General features: G+C 44.7%; 1 protein-coding gene and 1 pseudogene across 1 annotated transcript in view; one reads left to right on the plus strand and one right to left on the minus strand.

Moving 5' to 3' along the window:
- Window positions 1-25,370, minus strand: part of KIF1A (kinesin family member 1A) — a 2,508,766-nt gene that overhangs the window by 1,616,940 nt on the left and 866,456 nt on the right. The window lies entirely within an intron of this gene.
- LOC147683630 (RNA demethylase ALKBH5 pseudogene) lies at window positions 4,639-5,335 on the plus strand (annotated as a pseudogene).

Genomic DNA, 25,370 nt, shown 5'->3' on the forward strand with positions numbered 1-25,370 from the left:
GCGAGCACCCTATCCGCATTGTGGGGGAGGGACTGGTCCTCCGTCGAGGTCACATGAATTCCCAAACATCGGAAACTAGTCAGTTCCCATTTCAGTCCAAGCTCCGGTAAGTCCTCCAGCTGCACCGCTCCGAAGCCACATAACGGGAAGATGAGGGACTTATCCCGATTAAGGCGAAGGCCCGACACGTCACCAAACTGATCCAGGAGGCGCAACAACCTCAGGAGTGCTTCCCTGGGGGGTTTTAGGTAAAACAGCGCATCATCCGCGTATAACGACAGAACATTACAGGTGTCGCCCACCTGAATGCCCCACTGTTGCAGTTCCGCACGAACCCGGACGGCAAAGCCTTTACTATCTCTAACCCATTGCGTAGGTTTGACTGATTGTGAGGCTCTTTTCTTCTTTATGGTTCTAAATTGGAAGGTAATGATGTGGTGATCTGACCAGTTGCAAGGGACAATAACGATTGAATCCACCAGGTTTTCTTTGGAGATGATCCAAACTAATGTAACGCCTTTTGAGTGGGTTGGAAGACCACAAGTCTGCACTAGTGAATGGTCTGCTGAAAATATTCACCTATGAGGTCATGCCATTGTAGCTTGAAGTCCCCTAGAAAGATATAGTTGGAGTGCGGTTCAGAGTTTGCTCTAATAATTTGTATTAGTTGGTCTATGAGCATTGCATTTTTACCTGGGAGATGGTAGAATGTGTGTAGTTTAAAGTGTTTATTATTGTAGAGACGTAGAGAGAGCCCAAGGTATTCACAAGACTCCAGAGGGTCAGAGTGAGCTTTAGAGATAGGGATGTCTGATCTGTGGATACAAGCCACTCCTCCACCTGTTTCGTTTAGCCTGTTTAGTCTTACAATATTGTAGTTTGGTGGAACTAGTAGGTCTAGGCAAGGGGACGATGCATTATTGAGCCACAATTCCGTTAGAATAGATACGTCAATACCCTGGTTCAGGATTAGGTTGGCAGCGTCCACTGCATGTTTCATTGCTGATCTGCAATTCAGTAGTGAGCACAAAAGTGGTTTCGGCGGGGCATTTAGAATAGAGTCTTGCCCTATGGGGATTAATGGTATTTCTTTCAGGTTGTTGGGATTTAGTCTTCTAGGAATAACCTGTTTACGTTGATTGGAACTGCTCAAATTAGCTGTTCCTTTCTCTTAGAGAGGGACTTGATGACAACTCATAAGATTGCAATAAAGATTGTGTTTTGGAGTCCATCACACAGCTGAAGATTTTGCGTGAACGGAAAAATCTGTTTGACAGAGGCAGTGGGGTGGTGTTAATCTTGTGTAACGAGTACACTGATTTTTGAATCTGTATGATTTTGGAGAGAAAGCTTTCTGAGAGGAGCAAAATATTCTTCATTGTGTTTCTGAAGGCATTTTGCATGTCTTTAGCTATCCTATCAGTCTTGGCATTGAGAGTTTGTAGCTCAATTCATGGGGGAGGGGAGAGAAGTGGAAGTTGCAGCGTGTCTGCAACCCTAGTGAACTAAATGCTTGATATAACTAGTTCATGTGAATGTGGCTATTTACGGTTTCTTCTGACGATTTTTCTTTCAACTGTGGGGATAGACCGGAACAGGTATAGTGATCTAACCTTCTAAAGTTCTGAACGAAGAGTGCTGCAACCAAGAGACCAGCGCTTTGACAAGTTTTAGAGGTCTTCGCCGAGGCATGTGAGGGATGGACGGTGGGCTAGATTTGAACTGGTTTGCAACTATGGAGTTATTGCTAATTGCTTTGTGTATGTCCAAAGACTGACTGGATGCTATCCTGCATGTCTTGGCACTGTAATTTGTGCTGCGGATTGAAGTATTGGAACTATTACCATGGAGTAGTGATACTGACTCCCTGTGCTGTAGACTTTTGCCCCTAGTTTCAGCGTTGCTAAGCATAGTTTTAGGCTGCTGGCTCTCATTATCATTCCCATTATCAATCATAGCCAAAGTACTCCGTGGTGTATAGGTGTTAGTATTTTCGTTGATGAATTTCTGGTGTACTGAGTGAACGCGATCTTTTAGCTTGCCAAAGTAGTCATCAAATAGTTCCAGATCTTTGTTGGCTGCCTGGACAATTACAATGCCATTTTTTATATATTTTATGTTCAGTGTGGCTCTCAAATGTTTTGAGGGCATTTTCAGCATCTTAGATCCGTAAGGGATGTTTCTTGACTCCTGGATGTTATGAAATTTTGCCAAGGTAGTGCGCCATTTAGCAAGTGATCAAGTGAAGAAAATAAAGTAATTGATCATTATGCAGTTTTTTTAGTTGAAGGAGGGATTTGAGATAAGTGTTTCAGGTTTTTTTCTAAGCAGGTTGTGTTTAAAGGTTCTGATTGCATTTCTGGAAAGATAGTGCAGGTAGACTATCGAGTGGGACTTATTACCTGCCAGTATCAGATTCGACTCTTTCATCCTGTGGGACTTGGGTACAAATCCTGTTTTAGATTTTCCTGCATCATTGCCTAACTTTAGGTCTTAGGCGTTTGATTGCCGAGTAATGATGCTAAGAGCTACCTGAGCTAATTGTGATTATCTATGATGCAGGGCCGAGAGGATTGAAAACGGCCGCCACTCTGTGAAGAAATTACCGTACCAAACCATTTTCTATAGCCTTTCTTTCCTAATTCCCTGAGTGTTTTTCCTCCTATAATGATCACAATTTATTTATTAGTTTACTATTCTGGTGAAGATCTCCTTTCCTTTTTATTTATTAGAATATTTAATTCATTTTTATTTATTTATTTGAATATTTAATTATTCATTGTGGTTCCGCTGAGTGATCATCATATATAGGGAATCCTATACATCAACATTTCCTCGTACTGTTGAAAATTGTCCTTTTTAGGTCTCGCTGGTGATAGCAGCGTGAAGCGCTGCTCCAGCGAAAGACCTATTGTTGTGTGTTTGCCGGGAATGGGGCACAGGGTGTGGTTACGAGCTTCACCTCGGCGATTTCATCTCGAGGACGCGCTTCTGCAGTCGGGCTTGCATCACGTGTACAGACTCTCCAGGGCGCTGCAGATCTGTTTTTGCGATCGCGCCTAATGACTTCCGTGTCTCGTTTTTTTTTTAGGCAAGTTGCACGCGCTTTTTAGGTCTCGCTGGTGTTAGCAGCGCATAGCGTTGCTCCAGCGAAAGACCTATTGTCGCGGGTTTCCTGGGAATGGCTGACAGGGGGTGGTTACGCGCATTTCCTCGGCGATTGTGTCTCGAGGACGAGCACGCCCAGCCCCCGGCGCCGTGCACATCTGCTGTTCAACATTCAGCAGCCTATCGCCTCTCTCATTCGCGCGGGCGCACACACACACACACACAGCCACACTCACGCATGCGCACACACACAAACACGCACACACTGCATACACACACGCGCTCACACGCAAGCATACAGACATCCCCCACCCCCGACACACTCGCCTATCAGCGGAAAATCACAAAACGGAATATTACATCCAGCCCTTCTCTAAAACAGCAGGGTTTATCTTCCTGGCGCATGGTCCAGAATGTAGGTTCCCAAAAGAATATAGACTCTCCTATCTTCACATTCACTCCATTGGCCGTGACGCCCATAACTCACTTGGTGAAGGCTTCCCCCAAGTCTACAACGACAGCGGTCTTCTCGTCTCCACTTCCCAGTCCCTCGTACAGCGGCATCTTTGCTGTGCTCCTGATAGGCCTACCGCATGCGCAGATAGACTACCTTCCAGAGGTACCGGATCACTTCCTGCTGGCTCTGCGCCTGTGCAGGGGCAGAACACTGCCTCGGTCTCAAGGTCCCCGTCTGTCTATGCCTCCCGGAAGTGCCTGCATTTCGATCATCATTTCCGTGAATTTCAACAGGAGAGGCATAGAAATACCTGCATCCCAACATTTTTGAGGACAGTGTACTTTAATATTCAAGCCCAGTTCTCGAATATTTGGGGAAAGTTTTTTTTTTTCTTAACTCACTTGCGGGGAGACTGTGCACGCTGAGCATTGCACAGACTGTGCGATAGGGGACTTACGATCTTAAACAGATGGCACACAGAAACAACCCTTAGAATAGTTCTATGAAAACAGGAAAGTAGGAACTTAAAGGAAGCTCGCAGGAAGGACATCATCTCTTCTATAATAAAGCAGGATTATATTATGTTGTCATTTGCAAGCTGTAGTTTATCCATTACTTTCTCTAGTGTTTGACCTCTGAGATGTATCTTTATTTATTTTATTTAATTTAATGCAATTTTTTATAGCGCGATCATTACCCGAAGGTGTCAGAGCGCTTTACATAAGAACCAGTTGCGATACATAAAGACTTAGGATTACAAGCGTTGCATAAAAGATACAAACAGAAACAAGCATTTGCAATGCAATAGGTCTCGCATTTACCCGAGTTTGAGCTATTGACATTGCAAATAACAATGCCTTTTATTTTTATTTTCGTTTTTAAAACATAAATAAAAGGCATTGTCATTTACAATGCCAATAGCTTAAACTTGCGTAAATGCGAGACCTATTGCATTGCAAATGCTTTTTTATTCCGTTCTTGATATTGCCCTTGCGCAGATCGGCGGAGCTGAGCCATGCGCGGTGGCAGCTCCCCCTGCTGCAGCCGGTTTTGAGTGATGTGAGCCCCACAGTATGGCCGTCAGTGGATACACGGACCTATGGGAGAAGTTGCCGTCCATAATGCCTTCCCATTAAGGCCCGGAGCTGGGTTCCAAGAGGAAGCTGTCAGATGGCGAGTACAGGGACCATGAGGAGCCGCCACTGCCCCCTCAGCTGCCTCTCCACTACCGGGACGAGGAGGCACGTCGGGTAAAGCACGGGATTCGGCAGATGATTCTCTTCAGCCGGTAAGAGTGCCACTGCATCAAGAGCCACATCGAGGTGGTGCCCGCTGCCAAGAAGGGGCTGTACAAGGAGTACACCGTGGACCGTGCTCCATTGCACAACAACTATTTTTTCAGAGAGTGCTACACTTTTGTGGCGCAGCTGTAGAAGCCCGGGCCTGGCCAGGAGCGGCTATACCCCAAGGGTGACGTTGATGAGACCCCCGCCTGGGTACACCAGCTGGTCATCCGCCAACTGGAGCAGCACCGGGTCATCCCGGAGGGCTTCGTTAAAAGCGCCATCATCAAGGATTACCAGCCCGGAGGCTGCATCATCTCTCACGTGGATACCCATCCACATTTTCGAACAGTCCATCGTTTCCATGTCTTTCTCCAGCAACTCGGCGCTGTGCTTCGGCTGTAACTTCCAGTTGAAGCCGATCCGGAAGTCCGAGCCAGTGTTTTGTTTGCCTGTGCGGATGGGTTTTGTCACCATCCTACGGTAAGAGAAGATTGGTTTACTGTCATGCTGTGGGTGTGAAAATGCCTCCTTCGTGTATGGTGAAAGTGATGGGTAATGTAATTTTAAGTGCCAAAAGCCTAAAACATTTGTGATCATCACAATACAGCAATGCATGTCATAATGTAGTCTTTCGTTAAAATCGAGCCCCCTTAAACTCGGGACCCATGGGCGTAACACAAGCCCCCACAGCCCCCATGGTGCGGGGGGGCCAAACTCCAAGGGGCCCCCTCAGCACTGCAGTCAGGCCAGAGAGATTCCGATTGAGCCCAGAGGGGGCCCCTCCACGTACCTTGCAGGGAGGCCCCCTCAATTTCCGTTACGCCAGTGTCAGGACCTGTAACACTTCTTAAGCAAAGCTCAAAATGTAATTATCAGTCTTCTTGGCAGATGTATAGATATAAGGATTACAGTCTTTGAGGTAAGGTGGTATAAAGGCCCACTGCCCTGTGGTAAAGAAATATATGCTCACTATCCACAGGGGTGGATAGCCTAACCAAACAAGCATTTGCAATGCAATAGGTCTCACACTTTTGAAACTTTAACCTATTGGTATTTTAAATGGCATTTACTTTTATTTATGTGCCCTTTGTACTCCTAGTCGTTGCTTGAAGGTTTTCAAAACACATAAATAAAAGGCATTGTCGTTTACAATGCCAATAGCTCAAAATTTTGCAAATGCGAGACCTATTACATTGCAAATGCTTGTTCAGTATGGCTAGGACAAGTCCTCTCTTACTTTCTATCAATTCCTAGTCCTTTGTCCTCTTTCATTGACTATTGTGTGTGGGGGGTTCTTTCTCAACCTCACTTGTTAGAAACCTTTTCCCATTTCAGTCCTCTCTCTGTTACTATGGTTATCTGCCCCTTCTCTGTCTACTTTCAAGAATGTTGTGGGGGGGCTAGGTAAGAGACGCAGCCATTTTGCAGCCCCCAACCGAGCAGAAACGTAAAAATCACAACAGAAATGCCCAGGGAGTCAAATTCCTGGCCCACTGGTCAGCTGAAATCAAATCCATTGTTTCTCCCATCTGACTGCTCACGATGTCTCCTCCACATTCACGAAGTGGGAGCAGGGAGGCGCCTTTTCATAGCAATCTCAGCACTCCCGCTGTGCTCCCCGTCAATCTACTCCTCCGATGCTGCCGTAGAACCTCAGAGCTCCGATCCAACTTCCCCTCTAACACATGAGCTGTTGGCAATGCTCGGGTGTTAAGATGCTGGAAGTGGAGCTCTCATTCTCCCACAGTCCCGCATTGCGGCAAGGCAAAGGGGTGTCGCCCACCGGCACCTGCGTCTTTTTCTGAGAGCACTAGGGTGCAGTGTGAGCAGGCAGGCAGGAGAGAAGGGGTAAAAACAGCACGTCCGCCTCTTTCTGTCAGAAATAATGCCCAGGAGTCAGGCCGATCGTCCAGGGCTCCGCCAGGAATCAAGTCCGATGACCTGTTTAGTTCTCTCCACTACCTTCGTACTGACCGGAATCTCTTCTCACCTTCCATCACAGCTTTGCCCCGGGGAAAAGCGGCATCGACCACGTCAGAGTCCAGGAGTCCAGAAGGGCCCACTGTGGTGAGTGGTTAATTGGCAAATATCCTCTTCATGTTGTTTCAAATGCTGGATCGCCTGAGGGTGTGTGAGCTGGACTAGTAGGGATTTACTCCTAAAATGCTATCCCTTAACCATGGAACTCCTTCCTCCAGCTCCTCCCAGTGACCATCTTGTATCTCTGAAAACTTTGCTTTGTAATTACTACCATGTTTTCTAGCATAATTTCTTATTTTTTGCGCGTGAATGAGAGGATTGGGTCCAGTAATTATATTGCAAATGGACATGTTGCATACTTATTAGTGATGTTTACATATGTAGAAAAGTATATATTTAGGTGCCATGCCATTCTTTAATTTTTGTTAAGAAAAGGGAGATGTGTTATTGGTCCTTAATGTTGTTTAGCATCATTAAAGAATGTGGGGTCGAGGGTAGAATGTTGGTGCGTATGTAGGGAGCACATGAGGGTGTGTGGATCGTTGACTTGAGGAGAAGCTTGTAGGACGTTCACCTATCTGCTCCTTCAAAGAATAAATATATACTTTTGAACTGATCATCTTGTGTGGATCCATTAACAAAACAGTGCCTCTTACCAGGTGGAACCTGATCCACAATGTCCCCTTGCAAGCTCTGCTACTCCACCTCATCATCCTCATCCTCTTGGTGCTCACTAGCCTCCTTTGTCTCCCACCAGGCCCTCAGTGCCTTTTGAAGCTCTTCCTTCTTAATAAGGCCCCTGATAGGACATTTGAACTCATTGCAGAACCTTTTGAGTTGAGGCACCGAGTTGGATTCCAACCTCTCAATCTCAAAACACTGACTCTGCAGCTCCACCCGTTGGCTCACCAGACTGAGACGTGATTAGTAGACACAAACTCAGGAGTTGCAAAAGAAGAGAAAAATCAAAAACAGTATGTTATTGTGTAGTGGTCTATGATCTGGTTGTAGCGTGCACCGATTACTGTATATAAAGTACAAACACAAGTCCTATCCTTACCGCTGACCACCAATGTTGGCATTGGTGGTCTCTAGTTGGCAGCGGCTTGCACCCTGTCCAAGTAGGGACCCTAATTCTAGTCAGGGTAAGGGAGTCACACACCCAAGATACTAGAATTGGTAGATTGGCACGAGTAGTCAGGCTAATCTCATAGGGAATGTGTAAAGCATTTGTACACACTAACACAGTAACACAGTGAAAACACTACCGAAGGACATTATACCAGTTTAGAAAAATAACCAATATTTATCTGAATACAACAAGACTAAAACCACAAAAATACAAAATACACAAGCAAAGATATTACTTTTGAAAGGTTCAAAACAGTTCAGCCCATAGGTAACTATGGAAGTGATACTTTTACCACAAAGTACCTGGGCTGCGTCAAAATCAGAGAAGAAAACAGGCACGGGGAGGTGAGGCACCAGACAACAAAGCAATGCATTGGTTCCCTATCTCCGGGAGAGGTGATGCCTCTGTTCCTTACAGTCTGAGTGGTAGTTCCCCTCCTACAGCTTCTCCAGCTCTCTACTTGGCAAAATCTCCTCTTAGTCCAGAAGTGCATTGAAGTTCTGGTGTCACAGCTCCACTTCTTATACCAGTTTCTGCCTTTGAAGTAAACAAACTTCAAAGGAAAGTCTTTGTAGTGCACAAGGCACTGCCTTCCCTGACCTGGCTCCAGACACACTACAGGGAGGTAGAGACAGCTTTGTGTGAGGACATGCACAGCCCTATTTAGATGTCAGTGACAAATCCTCCCAAATCTCTAGCTCAGGAAGGCCCATCAGCCTGGTGATGGGCCATTAGGATATGCAAGGTACACCTTAGCTCCCTTTGTGTGATTGTCTGAAGTGAATGCATATACAGCTCAACTGTCACCCTCCATCAGATGAGAATTACACAGGCAGGAAGAGGCATAGAACGGTAAAAGAAGAAAATGCCCACTTTCTAAAAATGACCGCTTCCAACACACACCCGTACATCGCACTGCTTTTATGAAGATATGTTCTTCGCAGAAATACACTTGTTAGAATTGTAGATGTTGCTCTCTTTTTTTCAATAATTATACCAATCCTTTTATCACATTCTTGCTGTTTTTCAAATCACTGCGGAGACAGCTTCATCGTATAATGAATCTTTATTCAACATTTTCAAATGTAGTAGTAGTAGTAGTAATACTTTATTGGATATATTACATACATAAAAGTACAAACATTTATATACATAAAACCAATGTACAAAAGTATCACTTCTCTCATCATTTAAAAAAGGCTAAAATCTATATACAATAAAAATGGTGGTTACAGACAAGGTACAATCAATCTAAAATTCATCTATGTAAGTACGGGGATCTGATTATTAATGTTACTTATCAGCCTGGTCCGAATGAACCAGGCACTAGCCAAAAACATTGCAATTCCGCACACAATAAACAGCGATGTAGTGTCCGTTAGGAAAATAGGCAAAGCAATCCTGAAATCTCTAACTCCCATCTCCCTACACACAGGTTTTAACCATTGTGCTCTGGGAAGTTTGTAGGCTTTACAAGCAAACAAGAAATGGGGCAGAGTTTCCCTCTTACATGAACACCCTGGGCAAGTAGGATCATGGTCCCTCACTCCTTTCCAACCTTCTGTGAACTTTTTGATGGGAAGTATACCGTACATCATCTTCAGGAAGAGGGATCTATCTCTCGGGATTTGGATAAAATCCAAAAAGAGCTCCAACTTCCTCATTGACGTGTGTTCAAGAAATTGATTAGTTAGTTGACCCCACTTTGTGCTTTTAGATTCCTCAGATTCAACCCACTCCCAGTAAATTTTCTTAACAATTTGTTTGTGAGGAGGCATCTGGAAGTTCCAAAATGTTACCATTCCTAACTTCACAACTAGCTTTCTCAAGGAGTTTAACCATGTTATCTTGTTTGCCACATTCAATTTAATCAGCCCATCCAACACCCGAGCATAGTTTGCTAAATCTGGGGTCCTTCTCAGGCATACCCAGAATAGTACATAGCGTACTATGTCTGCGATTGAGCGTTTACCCATATCATTGTACAGGGGCTTCAAAGGGGTTGAGAGGGGCAGTGAGACTAAGTCTCCCACAAACTTATTCTCGGCTGTGACCAGATCTCTCGTATTCTCATCCCCCCACAATTCCGAGCCATAAATAGCGGAGGCCAGTGCCTTCCCCTCGTAGACTACGAGGGCGATGCTATTGGCCTACTAGTGGTTGCTCGCTGGTCTCTCAAGATAACTCCTGAAACCCTTTTCAGATTTAAGAGCATCTTTGCTAAGTGGGAGTCCCATTTCATGTTGTTACTTAACCTAACCCCCAGATAGTCGAACTCTTCCACCACCTCTAGCAGAGACCCATCTAGGGTAAGATGAACCTTCCTGGCTTTTTTTTTGGTAGATAAGACCATCAGCTTAGTTTTTGATGTGTTCACTGTTAGCCCTCGCTCTTCGCAAAACAAACTAAAGCGATCAAGCAGCTTCTGTAAGCCAGATGGGGTTTTAGACAACAGGAGGGTGTTGTCTGCAAATAGTAGGATTGGTGTTTTTTCCCCGTCCAGGGTTGGGGCGTCGGCAGTGTCCTCCCTCAAATAGTCTACCACCCCTTTTATAAAGAGGGAGAACAATGTCGGGGCCATAACACAACCCTGGCGGATCCCTCTGCTAACTTGCACCCTCTCTGTTAATTGGCCTTGGTTCCCCCATCGGACTCTGGCATAGTTTCCCTTGTGGAGCCAAACAACCAAATGCAATAAGTAATCCGGTAACCCCATGTCCAGCAAGACTGACCACAACTTCTTACGGGGGATTACGTCAAATGCTGTTTGGAGGTCAATAAAGGCCAGGTATAGACTACCCCTCTCGATGGACACAGTTTTCCAGCAGACCGCACAAAACCTGAAAACCTGGTCCCTCGTACCAACATTCCGCCTGAATCCCGCCTGATATTGTGTCAAGATGTTATTATCATCTATCCAGGTCCCTATTCTGGTAACTACGACCCTGCCAACTACCTTCTGAATTGTATCAATCAGACTGATAGGTCTGTAGTTGGCAGGGTCCTCCCTATCTCCTTTTTTATAAATGGTTACAACCTCTGCCCCCTTCCAAGATTCCGGAACGGGGTGTCCAAGAAGAATTAAGTTCATTATAAGGACTATAAGATCGGACCATGGCTTTGGGTCGTGCAGGAGAAAATCGCCTGGCAGCCCATCTGGCCCTGCAGCCTTACTCGGTATTATGCTTGCGATTTTGTCCTGCACTTCCCGAGCTGAAAAGATTTCCAACTGATTGGGAGTCTCCATATTCAGTTCATTATCTGTCCCTATTGTCGGTCCCAGATCCACTTCTCCACAATATAATTTTAAGAAGTGAGAGTGCCACTGTGATTCCGTAATATGGTTAGATATTGGCTCTGTACCTTTTTTCTCTAATTTCTTAACCAAGTTCCAAAATAAGGTTGAATCTTTTGCATTGGCTGCAAGCTTAAGTTGCTCCCAATGGTCCTCCTCCCAATCCCTCTTTGCTACTTTAGTAATTCGGGAATAATCTTTTCTTGCCAGTCTTACTGCTGCGATATCATTATTTTTTATGGCTGCTGTTATTGCTTTTCTTTTAAACCTACATTCAGTAGTATACCAAGGGCTGCCATTCATAGATTTTTGTTTGGTTTTTATAGGTCCCCTACTAACCCCTGAAGTAAATATCATGCCAATGTTGTCAATTAAGATCTTATAAGAATCTGGTAGATTGAAATCTGCGTCTTTAGGTTTCAATAGCCTACATAATGTAAGGTCAGCCGTTTTTGCGTGGACAAGCTCTTTAACATTGGCTAGTTTTCCCTCATCGCATCTTACCCTGCTCCATTCAGCTTTCGATTACAATTTGTGGGGACTACATCCTTCGTGATCATCATGGGGACAGCCTTTCTTTCAATCTCAGACCCCCAATTTATCTTAATACCGAGTGGATTGTGGTCACTGTCCTGGGATTGTATGACCTCCATGTCCACTAAGTTGTTCCATGAATGGGTATCTAATAAAATATAGTCAATACGAGATTGACTGCCTATTCTGTTATATGTCATAGCCCCATTGAGATCCGAAGGAGTCCTCCCATTAAGGGCCCGTAAGTTGTGTTCCAAAGTTAGGGCATTCATTTGAATTACTCTGGCCGACCATTTCTTAATGTATTCCAAGGATAAGGGTGGGATGGACTGCCTCCAATCGTCTTCCGTAAAGCCAAGTGTCTCTTCACCGGCTAGGGGCTCAAATGTACAATTAAAATCACCCCCTACAATAACTTTAGACTATGGGGGGATATCAGATAGCGTAGCATCCAGTATTGATATTATGGGTGAGGATTTTCCACCTGTAGTACCCCTGGCATATACGCAGAACAATTCCAAGGTCTTGCCACCACTCAGGCCCTTAAGGGATAGATATAATATATCATCTGATGATAGATTATGAATGGTGACAGTCCAATTCAGTGATACGCTAATCCATACATGAAGACCGCCAGTAGGGCGTCCTCTCCCCACCGTGGTTGCTGGAATAAAATAAGTGGCATAACCGTTTTTATGAAGTGGGGTCATACTCCATGTCTCTTGGAACATGCAGATATGAAATTTATTGATGAAATCATTCCATTCTGGAATTGCTAGTTTTTTTTGTAGCCCTGCTATGTTCCAAGAGAGGAGGTTGATAATATTAGAAATTGGAGCTGCTCCTTTGGGCCTAGGGTAGGGGAGTTGTCCCTTGTCTACTATAGTTTGGTTGTTATGCAAATGGTTAGTTGAAACTTTAGTCACCCATGTTTCCGTGTTACCGGTGGGGATTGCCACCTCCCTCTCGGTAAAACTTACATTATACTTCTTGCTTTGTTTTGGGCTTGAGGCAGTAGCTGTAGCCGGTGACTCCTGTATTTGGTGGCCTTCCCCTAGTCAATCCACCATATTCAAATCTGACATACTTTGGCCGTTATTTCTTGACCACCAGGGCGACTGCCTGATCTGTATATTTGAATGTGCGGGTGGGGATGATCTATACTCGAGGGTAATCAAATTCTCTGCTTGAGATTTGTCCCTTAAATGTAATTCAATACAGTCTGTAACAGAGTTGTTCAAGGACAGTCTTTGCACTTTCAACAGATCTTCCCTGATTATCGATCTACAGCCTCTTTCATGTTGTAACCAATGAATCGCTTTGTTACACGTTGAATTCCTGCTCTCATACACGCTATTACTCAGCTTAGGGAGCCCCGTCAAATATACAATGGGATTTACAGGGCTATTTTGAATGGGTTGGGTGTTATGCGTAGTAACCCTCACATTTGGTGCTTTATTTTCCCTCCCCTGGTGAATTTTTCCCTCCAGTCCTAACTGTTTAACTACGCCTGCATAGGAACTGGAGCTATTGCTGGCCCTCCCCTCTGGCCCTCCACTTATCCTAACCGGCGTCATTGTTTTATCTATCCGTCCCTCTCCTACTCTAGGACCAATAGATTGTGTTGCACCTATGTTTGATGATCTTACTATATTAGGACCCTTACCTCTTTGTGAAACATTTAATGGGCCCTGGGCTGTTATCATTGTAATTTTATTGCCATCTATTTGTGCTACTTGGTTTTTATGGCCACTTGGCAGTGCGGTCTGTACCACTAATTGGGGAGGATCAAAAACCTGTTTACTACTCTTCTTGACTAAATCCTCCAATAGTTTCCTTATCTGAACCATTTCCTCTTCCAAACAGCCAATTTTCTTTAAAAAAATGTCTTTAAAATTCTGACAATTTTGGCAGTTCGATTGCCTCTTCAAACCCGACTCATTATCTCTTAGGCCTTGTGATAAGACTTCATCTAACTCCCTTGCTTCACCCTCAAAAACCGCATACCTATTGGTGCAAGCTATCCCTACGCCGCCTCCCACTTCCTGCTTTTCTCCATCCTCAACCTCTAATATTTCGGCCACGTTGCCTCTCCCCTTGTTCGTAATAGCCCCACCTAGGGGTTCTATAAGATTTAGCTCATGGGGTGTTTTAGATGTTACATGGATAACAACCGCATGTTCAGTTTTCTTTTGGAAAATTGCCGGGATTACTACTTTACCCCGCTTCTGGACTGCACTTTCTTGCAAGGGGACAATGGGGCTCACATTTTGAATAGACGGTGCCCCTGATAAGATCTCTTCGCATTCTTCTACAAGTAACTCAATACTAGATAGTACACAATTGGATGGTGCGTTGAGTGACTTTTTAGCCTCCTTGCCTTTTTTCCCATTGGTTTGGTCAGAGCCCCCTTCGATAGACTTCCTTTTCCCCTTCAAGCTTGATGCCACACCGAAACCGAGGCAATATTATATGGGGCCGATACGAAATGTCCCACTTGTTACAGTACCTTTTCCACCTGGTTTTCTGGAACCACAACTTAGGGGGGGTGGCCCAGCCCAGCCCCGGCCTGTCCCGGACTGCCACAGACTGTCCGCCCTTTGTCCGGGAACCGGACATTGTTTTAAGCACCGGTGGGCGGGTGGGCGTGCCTCCCCACTGGTCAGGTCTCGCACGGGCTCCTGGACAATGGAGTCCCGTGCGGCGTGCAGGCAAGAGGTGTGGGGCTCCTCCGGGAGCGGCAACAGCTTCGGCGCTGGGGAGGCTCTGTCCACGATGCGGGACCTGCGCCAGCGGGTCCGGCGAGATGTTTTAAGCACCGGTGGGCGGGTGGGCGTGCCTCTGCACTGGTCAGGTCTCACACGGCCTCCTGGACAATGGAGTCCCGTGCGGCGTGCAGGCAAGAGGTGTGGGGCTCCTCTGGGAGCGGCAACAGCTTCGGCGCTGGGGAGGGTCTGTCCACGATGCGGGACCCTTTTCAAATGCCTCTGCTGCCAATCTAGGCTTTCAACATCGGAATGTGAGGACAAGCAAGTATCAGAATGGGCTAATTTCATTGATATTACCTACCCAATGAATTTCGAGCCTGACCGGCTCTTCGTCAGGGGTTCACTAAAACAAATGAGAAAAACTGCTCAACTATTGCTCAAAATATACTTGCTATATACACAAAAATACCACCACCCTCATCTATCCCTTCAGTACTCCCATCTCAAATTACACCCACCCAAGCATAAATGCAACTCAAAAATGAGTATAAGAGAAAAACGATTTCTAACAAATAATCATAAAAGAATCACTTCCCTGTAAGTAAATCACAACCCCACAAACAAATATCTTTAGCTGCAACTTTCACCAACACTCTACCCCATCTCCATGCCTCCCTCCTAGTTCTTGTCAAGCTCAACTCTTATCAATTTACCTCTAAAATGTCACCAATGGCAAAATGTCCTCCTCTATACACTTCACTTCCTCTTGTGACAACTCACGCTCTGACCCAGCTTCTCAAGCCTTTATTAGATATTCACTATCCCTCGCGTGCTCAATCTGTCATCATGATTCACTGCTTCATTTTGACCCCATGGCTTTTGCGTCCTATGGCTGTCGTTACTGAAAAAACAGATGCTCCTAACTACCAATCCCATAATACACTGCCCTAATGTCGTGAAAACTAACAAACAAAAGAAACCTCTTTAATAAACCATCCCCCCCCATGACATAGTGCGAATGAATCTACGCAATTCAGTGTTAAAAAAGCAACAAATATTACAGACATCTTGTGTTCATCAAACATAAACAAGTCCATCATAATTCAATTTGCAGCTGAGGCATTTGAAAATGTTGAATAAAGATTCATTGCATGATCAAGCTGTCTCCGCAGTGATTTGAAAAACAGCAAGAGTGTGATAGAAGGATTGGTATGAGTATTGAAAAATAGAGAGCAACATATACAATTCTAACGCGAGTGTATTTTTGTGAAGAACATATCTTCATAAAAGCAGTGTGATGGACGGGTGCGGGATGGAAGTGCCCTTTCTAGTAACTTTAAAAAAAAATATTTTTTTGTCCTCATTTTGCCAACTCTCATATTAAGTCTCTCTTCTTATCTCTCTACATCGGGTGTAAAGCCCATCCGAGAGAAGAAGGAGTACTCCTTGAGAGAAATGCTGTTACTGTTCCCATCTCCACTTCTATCTGTGCACCCCTACTTAAGATTTCTGGAGACACCAGAGCCGCCAGCACTTTTGGCTTAATTATTGGACCCGCTTGTCTTTTCTCTCCATTCCAACAGTAAAGGCCAGATCTTGTCTCTACTTCCTGCGTCACAGGTCATATCTGATTTGCTTGTTAATATAACGCTCTTTAGTCACTCAGAAATGGTTGGCGACTTTTCTGATTTCCACTTCATAGATATTTCGCTTCTAGCCAATATTACCATATAGAAAGTAAACCTAGAATCAACCTCCTTCTCCATTCCTTCTTCTTGCGGGAGCCCAAAGAATATTAAATGCGGGCTTACCTTCATCTGTTCTCCCCGGACCTCTCCTAAGAAGTTACATACATCCAACCAATATTGCGTAATTTTTGGTCATTCCAGAAACATATGCAGATCATCTGCTTCTTCATGCTAACATCTTGGGCAGCATTACTGGTTACCTGTAACCTTCGACAACCTCCACGGAGACCTATAAACTCTGTGAACAGTAAATAAGTGATTACGCTTTAGTGAGGCAGGTTTTACAACTACTCGTAGCATATTGAAAGAGTGCGTCCACAGAGTCTTGGCTTCCTCCTCCCCAAATTCTTTGCCCCATAGATTTCTGATATCAGTGTCAAAGGTATCCTCTGCTTCTATGAAGGACCAATACCAAAAGGAAATTTCCTTCTTCCAATCATCTGTTCTTGTGAGCTGATCTAACTGTGGGTCTTCCTCCTCCTGTGTCCATTCTTGAGTTGCCCACCAGGCGTCGAATTGATAATATTTAAACCGTGCCAGTTTCCTGCTGGTCAAGTTACTGAGTGTTTCCCAACTTACTAATCTGTTATCCTTCATAAAATCTTTTATTTTTATTTTTTATTTTTAGTCCTCATACCACCGTAAGCGTCTGCCATCGTAACATAGAAGACCCTATTGATCCTGAACGCCCTGGGTCCATGTTCCTGCATTCGCTTTCGGGCCCACCAGGCCAGCTTCTTTGTACGAGGCTTGGTGTAATCATCGGACTATCTTAACCCAGCCTTAGTTCCTTGCCCCAGCAAACCAGGGGCGACCAGATGTTTCCTGCGCTTCGATCGAGTCTTGCCATATTCAATGCTGCCCGAACCCACTTCTCATATGAGGGGGGAACCAGATCCTTCCATAATATACAAATTTCTCTTCGGGCTAACAAGATCAAACATAGAAATAGGCCCATTTGTAATCTAGCTATACGGTTTATAAGATCCGGGCTCAAACCAAATATAACCAACGCTGGATCTAGATTAATCTCTAAACCAAAAATTCCCGTCAATGCCAGCTCTATATTCTGCCAATAGCCCTTTAGCTGAGTGCACTCAAAAAACATGTGCAGATCATCTGCTTCTATTATACCACATTTAGGGCATCGAGGAGGTGGATCTGAAGCAAACTTGGCAATTTTTTGGGGGTATAGTACAACCTATTAATAGTGAAAAAATATTTTTTTTCAGAGAGGCGGACTTAACAAACGTATATAGGTTATTAATAGATAGAAAGTAAAGCTCTACAGAGCGTTTCTCCAATATAGATGAATCCCAAACAAGATATGGTGCAGGAAGCTCGGTATCCTCTCTGTCTAGTAAGCTTCTATACCATATCCCGACTTCCTTTTTCATGGGAGCTGAGTTTTGGAGCTTTAACTCCACCTCATAGTTCCCACCTATGTTCGCCTTTTCTGCCGCATACCATGAGCAGAGTTGTAAAAATTTAAAACGGGAGAAGGAATCCCCAATCTTTGCTCTCAAAACCTCCCAGGGTAGGACCCCATCTGAAGATATTAGATCAGACCACATCTGGGTACCTGCACGCTCAATTGGAACAGCCAGGCTATCTTTTAAGCAGTCAGGAAGTCCCGGGGAGTCCCAGATTGGGTCAAAGTCTGAGTAGTATTTTATCCCCCACCTTGCTTTAAGATTTTGCCAAGTGTTGACTGCAGATCTAATCACCTTTAGGCGGACTTTCTTGAAGAACCTGGGGGCCCTGAACTTATACAAAAATCCAGTGCCCCCCCCCCTCTTGATTGATCATGGCATTCAGAATCCTCCCCTAGTTGTTATCGGTGGGGCTGGCCAGTAGACAACGGATATTTTTAAACTGGAAGGTGAGGCAGTAACAGAGGATATCAGGTAATGCTAAGCCCCCCTTAATTAGCCTTCTCTTTAGCTTCTTCCAGGATATTCTGGAGCATTTATTGGACCAAATAAAACTCACGATCTTGCTCTGAATTTTCCCAAGAAGTTTACCGGGGAAATCGAGAGGGATAGCACCGAACAGATATGTCAGTTTAGGTAAAATTACCATTTTTACTATGTTCACTCGACCATATATTGTAAGTGGAAGATTCCTTCACCTAAGGAAAAGATGATCATTTTCCTTCAAAACTCTCCTCAGATTTATCAAGGGAATGTTCGCCAGGTCCTGCTCTATACTTATCCCCAGGTATTTAAATCCAGAGCTGACACTCCTTTCCCAGCCTTCAATCCCCCAACACATTGTCTCTGTCTTAGAAGGATTAACTGCATACCCAGAGTACCGTCCAAACTCACATAAAGTATACTCCACTTTAGGAAAAACCGCTGTAGGATTACTAGTATAGACTAACAGATCATCTGCATAGAGAGCGAGTTTAACACTGAGGTCTTGCACACAAAAGGGGGTAATTTGAGGGTCTAATCTAAGAGCTTGCGCTAGGGGTTCAATGTATATATCAAACAGCAGGGGTGAAATAGGACACCCCTGACTTGTGCCCCTCTGAATTTCGAACCTCGGTGTTAATATCCCATTAAGGAGGATAGTTGCTGAAGCGCCCTCATAGCATTTAACTAGAGATCTTATAAACATTGGGCCAAATCCCATTACTCTAAGGGTTTCCCAAAGGAAGATCCAACTGACGTGGTCGAACGCTTTGGCTGCGTTATATGTGGCCACCGCAAGAGGCTCTGCCCGTGCAACTGCTAGGTCTATACAACCTATTAATTGTAAGGTCTGTTCTTGTATATAACGTCCCGGAATGAACCCCTTTTGATCTATTCCTATTAATTGCGACACCACCTTGACCAATCTCCCTGCCAGAATGCTAGTTAAGATCTTATAGTCTGCATTTAGCAGGGAGATTGGCCTGTAGGGATCTGCCTTTAGTGGATTTTTTCCGGGTTTTAGTATGAGCACGATTGTAGCTTCTTTCCAGGACAGGGGGATTCCCCCCTCTAATAAATAGATATAATTAAATAGCTCATGTATTTTAGGTATAATTATCTCATCCAGAACCTTATAAACTTCTCCTGGGAGGGCATCTGTCCCTGCAGCCTTATTATTTTTGATCTTTTTAATATGGAGCCTGATTTCTTCTTCAGTAATCGGCCTTTCTAACATCTCTTGGCTATCCCTAGACAATAGTGGTAAAGCCTTATTATTTAACCACGCTTGAATACTACCGGTATCTGGTGCAACATCCTCTTTATATAATTGAGAGAATAGCGAGAGAAGGCATTGCTGCATATCTTCATGATTACTTGACGTTGCACCAGCCTCATCGATTATTAATTTATTGATATTATTCTTTGCTCTATCAGCTTTTATCTTCCAAGCTAGGGTAGCACTTGCTCTTTCCCCATATTCGTAATTCTCCATTCTATGCACCTCCCATTGGGTTCCCACTTTTTCTTCCAGCTTAGTTCTATACTCAGAGCGAACTCGGTCTAATTCCTTAAGAATTAGAGGAGCTTCCTCAGGTTGACAGTGCATCCTAGCATTTTCTAGTCTAGATACCTCCGTTTCCATTTTATGGAATTCCAGCCTATCTTCCTTGTTTTTAGAGGATATCAAACTATGGAATACCCCGCGAATATAGGCCTTAAAGGCATCCCATACGTAGTCAGGAGTTGTTGACCCTACATTGTCTAGGAAAAACCTGGCAGTTGATTCCTTAATGTTGCTAATTAGCTCCTGATTCCGCAACATACCTCTATTTAACGTCCACCGTGAAGGGGGTTTAACTTTGTTTCCCATATATACAAATGTTATAGGGGCGTGATCCGAAAGGATGGAGATATCCACCATATTTTCCAGGCCCACTCTGTCGGTGAGGATATAATCTATTCTCGAGGAATGGCCATGCTTTTTACTGAAATAGGTAAACGCAGATCCCAATCCCACTTTGGCTTTCCAGACATCGACCAGGCCAAGATCGTGGTTCATATTAATCATTGCTCGCCGTGTTTGCGGAGCTGCCACATGTTTACTGTGATTTGACCTGTCTCGGGCGGGGTTAAGAAGTACATTGAAATCACCCCAATTATTATTGAGGTTGTAACCTCTGTCAGATTAGCCTGTACCTTGAGTAGGCAAGTAGGATCGTCTAGATTAGGGCCATAGTAGGATACCAGGGTAACTTCGCCCCCCCCCAAAGCTGCCCGCACCAGAATCCACCTACCAAAGCAGTCAGTTAAGGCAGATTTTATGGTACTATTAACTCCTTTTCTTATCAGGACAGCAACACCCTTATTGTGTGTCGTATGTTGAGAGCAGAGAGAGTGCTCTATCCATTTATATTTACCAAAGACATCCTTAGTCTCTGAGTAGCTTAGATGTGTTTCCTGTATAAGAAACACCTGTGCAGCCAACTGTTCCAGATATTTCATAACCAGCCACTGTCTTCTGCTGCACCGCAACCCATTGAAATTCCATGAAATAAACTTTATCTTTGTACCAGTCATTTCTTTCTGCCTACCCCTTTCTCCCTCCTAAATCCGATGGCCCGAGCTGCCATATTCAGTATTACAAAAACAAGGTACAAGGACATTATTTTTTCATTTTTCCCACTGCAACCCCACCTGTGCACCCCCCCCCCAACCCTTCCCACCCCTCTAACCCCTTGTGACACCTCCATCCCACTATACCCCTGGGGAACCCTCCCTTTCCTCTTGAGCATACACCCTCGGTCGGAGCTCCCTCTCGGTGTGTGGCTATAGGCAAAAACAAAACCACGCTAAATGGTGCCAGCCTCAGCTCTACACCTCTTTAGTCCTTCAAATAGGAAGTTAGATTACTCTAATAAGGATCTATACTACATCATGTTTATACTTTGCTATACTTTGCTAACAGCTCCTCCCTCCCCACTGCTGTAATTTGTATCTTCCCCCGCCTCCTCTCTTTCTAATCTTGTCTATTAGAGAATCCACCTCCTCCAAGTGACGCATATTGTACATATGGTTGTCCCACATAATACGTACAGATGCGGGAAATCTGAGTTGGGTCTTGGCGCCTAGTTGATTCAATATAGCCATCCTTTTGCCCAGTTCCGACTGCCTTGTGGCTGTTCGATGGGACACATCTGACCGAATAGAAAAAGAGAATGGGGTGGAGGTTGAGTTACATTTCAGTTGCCCTGCTTTTAGGGCAAGGGATAGGATCCTCTCTTTGAGAGAATAAGTTAGGAAATTAACAAGTATTTTCCTAGGGCGGTCCCAGGAGATCTTCTGCATGGGTCGCGATGAACCCTTTGAATGTCCGCAGACAGATCCAAATCTTCATCCGAAGATTTTAATATATGTGTCTTCAAAAGGGAGACTACGAAGTTCTTAAGATCGCTTCCCTCAATATCCTCCGGGACATACCATAGTTCCAAGTTGTTTTTTGTAGAATGGTTCTCCAGCCGTTCAATGTCATCATGTAACTCCTGATTCTGCTGGATCAGCCTATTCATCGTGAGGGAAGAAGCGTTTATGGATTCCTTTATTTTTGGTATCTCGGCTTCAAGTGCGTCGTTCTCTGTGAAACTTCCTCGACCCTTGATGATAAGAGATCACATGAGGCCTGAATAGACTCTTGATTAGCTTCCGAAATTGTGAATCTCCTGCCGATATCATCAAATCTCCTACCTATATCATCACGTAAACTCAACAGAATATCAGCCAGCGTCCCAGGGGTGGAAGTATGGGGCGGCAGAGATACACTAGGGAGATTTTCATGAGTATCTGGGACATCAGGAGTGTCCGAATGAGTATTTGAGGAGGTAGCCGAGGGCCCGGTAGATTGCGTTTTCAATTGGCTCTTTAGTGCTTTCTCCCCTGCCCCCCTCTCCAAAGGAGTACCTAGCATACCCTCGATGCCTGGATCTTGTAGATCAAGAGCTGAAAAGCTATTCGAAAGCTCCACCGATGGGTGCACTTCCATTAAGCACTCCTGTGTAGAAGACCCTGACGTATCTGGGGGGGCGCTAGAGGGGGGCAAGTCGCTTGCCTTGCTAACCAAGCCAGTGGAGTTTAGAGCAGGAGCAGGAGGATCAAGAGTAGCCGAAACCAGGGCTCCCTTGGCGGCCATAGCTTGTTTAAGGGCCGAATCAGAGACTGAAGTAGAGGAAGAGGTGGTGCTGCAGATCTTATAGAATGATTTCAACGATGGGGTTATTTTTAGTTCTGTGGAAAGACAAGCTTTCTTTTGTTTTTTGCTTTTCCGCCTTTCCTTGCCCGGAGTATCTTGTGGTATCTCTTATGGGCCATTGGTTTCTCTTGTCTGCCTAATACCAGCTTTCATTTTCACTATTGGTGGCAGGCCCTCCCTTGTTTTGGGCTGGACTGGGAGGTTAGCAAGGGCTCTATTGTGTAGCGTATATCGCCCCACTGCTGCTTTAGGGGAGACGGCAGCTTTAGTTTTTAACGGGCTGCAGTCCAACTCAGACTCTTCCCTAATCTCCATGCACTGCAGACTATTGATGTTTCTTTTATAATCACAGGTGGTGTTTTGATGCTCCAAAAGCCCCCTGAATGACCCCCAGTCTGTCGCTCCGGGACCTGCGACCCAATGCTCACTATTCCTCCAAAGGTGGTCGCAATTAGAGGGGCAAAATAAACAAAAATATAATTGTGAGCTCTTGTCGCTCTCACTGCTCCCCCCAGGCACCTCTCCCTCCCCTACCTTACTGCCGCTAGATGTGAGAGCCGCGCCCCTACCGGTGTGGTACAATATCGAAAAACACTCCTGAGGACACTAGGAGCCCGCCGCCTCCACTCCCTCGCAGCGTCCAATATGCGGCAGCCCGGCAGCTCCACTAGCGTATTCCCAGTCTTGGCCTCGCTCTCGCTCACCATCGGTGTTTACCGCTCCGCGTTTTCCAAGCGGAACACAATGGAAGAAAAGGCAGCAGCGAGGCCGCGAGGCTGCAGGCAGCGAAAGCCGAAGGTTGAAAAATCAAAAAGTAAAAACGCCGGGAAACTCCGACATCACCCGTCTACACAAAGCTCCAAGCCTCCGAGCTATTAGCTGACCATCAGCGTGCTGCAAGAATGCCACACATCTCGGGAGCTCCGCCTGCAGTCGTTAGCTTCCGACCGCCATGTTCCCCCGACCCGCTACCATCCTTCATAAGATCTGCCGAGTAAAGTATGCCCCCTTCTTTTAATGGTTTGCTCAATTGATTTTTTAAGCATTCGGGGGTGCCCAGAGATTCCCAAATTGGTGCCCGTGTCGAATATTATGTAAGTTGCAGTTGTTTCCTGACATACACCCATGTTCTTAATGCAGTGCTTAAGACTTTCAATCTGACCTTTTTAAAAACTTCTGGTCTCCATTCTTAAACAAAAAATAGTGCTGGCTTTGACTAACATCCCCAAGCATTTCTGAAAACAATAAGCCCAAAAATGACCTATTGTGCTTATTTGGTAGCATACGGAAATTTTTAAAATGGAACGCATAGCAATAAGCAGGCAGGTCTGGTAGTGTCAATCCCCCGGCCCCTAGTTTCTTCCTCAGCTTCCTCCATGCTATCCTTGGGCCATTTGATTTCCATATAAAACTACCAATTTTTCCCTTTAACTTAGCTATGTGCTCTTTCCTGAAAGTTAGAGGGATACAACTAAAAAGAAATGTGGCTTTCGGGAGTATAACCATCTTTATGAGATTTACCCTGTCGTAGATATTTAATGGTACATTTTCCAGATTTAACAATCAATTCGGTATCTCCTGACTCGCTTTCTTCTAATTCACCCTCGAAGTATCCTCCAACTTCTGCGTGATTATCACAGCCAGGTATCGCATTTGAGTTTTGACTCCTTGAATCTTTATTCTCTGGTTACATTGCATAATCTCTCTTTCATCTACGTTGACCTTGTAGCCAGAGATTGAGCCAAACTCTTCCGCCCTTCTCATCAAAATGGGTATCACCTCCTGGGGGTTAACTGTATATATAATCAAGTTGTCTGCATATAACCCCAGTTTTACTTCAAACCCATTAAAGTTAAAAGGGAGGATCGCAGTGTCCGCCCTGATTAGATTAGTGAAAGGCTCTATATATCGTTAAATAAGAGCAGAGATAAGGGACATCCTTGCCTTGTGCCTCTTGTTATACTAAACCAATTTGTTAACCCTCTATCGATCAACACTTTAGCTGTAGGATTCTGATACAGATTTTTCACCATCTTCACCATATTTATTTGAAAGTTACAACGGATTAAAACCTCCAAGAGATATTGCCAATTCACTTGATCAAATGCTTTGGCAGCATCTAATGCCACTATTGTCAAGGGGATTTTTCTTACTTCCGTTATATCCACTGCTCCTATCATCTGAAAAGTTAGCTAATTCAGTTGGCTCCCAGGAATAAAACCCCTCTGACCCGAATGCACAACCACTTTTATCACCTTAGCGACTCGAGATGCCACAGTTCCCAGTAGATCTTATAATCAGCGTTTAAAAGGCATGTAGGTCTGTAAGAATCAACCTTTAACGGATCTTTGTTAGGTTTTAAAATTAGTGTAATCGTGGCTTCTGACCAGGAGCTTGGAATGATTTCTCCCCCACTGTACAACCTGTTACACATAGAGGTTAAAGCAGATACCACATGGTCTAGTATGCAGAGATATGCTTCCACCGGAAGGCCATCTGGTCCAGCTGCTTTTCCCCTAGCCATTTTCCACACTGGATCCTGACCTCCTCTTCTGTTATCTCTTTTATCAGGTCTCTCCTCTGCTCTTCATCTAACTGTGGGAGCCTAGTCTGTCTTAACCACTGATCTATCCTCTCTTGGTCAGGGAATACAGTCTCTTTATACAACTCACTCATAAACTCACTAGCCTCGCGCATAACTCTTCCCCTGACTCTACATTTCAAGCATTTTATTGTGTTCCTAGCTCAGTCTGTTTTCACCTTCCAAGCCAACAGAGCTACATTTTTTCTCCGTAGGCAAAATGTTGAAGCTTGCTAGCCTTCCACCTATCAAGTAGTTTTTATTTAATAGCGCCTGAAATTTGGCCTGCAAATTTTCTAAATCCTTGGTCAAAAGAGAAATAATACTAGCACCGTCTAAAGAGGCCTTCTGTAGATCTCTCTCTTTCATCTTAATCTCC

Source organism: Lissotriton vulgaris, chromosome 11 (assembly GCF_964263255.1).
Source record: "Lissotriton vulgaris chromosome 11, aLisVul1.2, whole genome shotgun sequence".
Classification (NCBI taxonomy): domain Eukaryota; kingdom Metazoa; phylum Chordata; class Amphibia; order Caudata; family Salamandridae; genus Lissotriton; species Lissotriton vulgaris.